Source organism: Sinocyclocheilus rhinocerous, unplaced genomic scaffold (assembly GCF_001515625.1).
Source record: "Sinocyclocheilus rhinocerous isolate Xijiao unplaced genomic scaffold, SAMN03320098_v1.1 scaffold13489, whole genome shotgun sequence".
Taxonomy (NCBI): Eukaryota; Metazoa; Chordata; class Actinopteri; order Cypriniformes; family Cyprinidae; genus Sinocyclocheilus; species Sinocyclocheilus rhinocerous.
Genome location: NW_015636195.1, coordinates 5,689 through 6,429, shown reverse-complemented (window position 1 = coordinate 6,429; position 741 = coordinate 5,689).

The window sequence follows — 741 nt, the reverse complement described above, 5'->3', positions numbered from 1 at the left end:
TGACCTCATTCTTACATTTTTAGACAGATTACACAATATTATCACAGCAGCAAACCAAAGGGACCAGATGCAATACATTGTCGTCTGGGACAATGTAGCTTTCCATCGTTCTGCTCTGGTCCAAAACTGGTTTGATCAACACCCACAATTTACAGTTCAATACCTTCCACCATACTCCCCCTTCCTAAACCCCATCGAGGAGTTCTTCTCAGCATGGCGGTGGAAGGTTTATGATCTCCAGCCCTATGTCCAGATGGGCCTCATTCAAACTATGGAGGAAGCATGTGATTAAATTGAAGCAGCATCCATACAAGGGTGGATTCGTCACTCCAAAAGATTCTTCCCACGTTGCCTTGCAAATTAAAATATAGCCTGTGATGTTGACGAGGCCCTGTGGCCAGATCCAGCTAGGCGGAGAGATGTTTGGGGGTTTTTTTAGTTTTTTTTTTTTTCAATTGCTTAAGCACAATTTTGAAAACAGGGCCCGGTTTTTCAAACCCCTTCACACAATTAGCACAACACTACACCAAAGTAGCACAACACCTCAGATAATTTGCAAAATGGAACACTTTTGTCAAAACTATACAATGTCTTATAAAAACCTTATTTTGTTGTCATAACAACCATCATATGGTCTGATTCCGTTTGAATCAGTTAAACACTCCTGTGCTCAACCTAAAACACTTTTAGCATTTACACAGAGAAAATGCAAAAATAGGATTGCTTTAATCCATTCTTTAA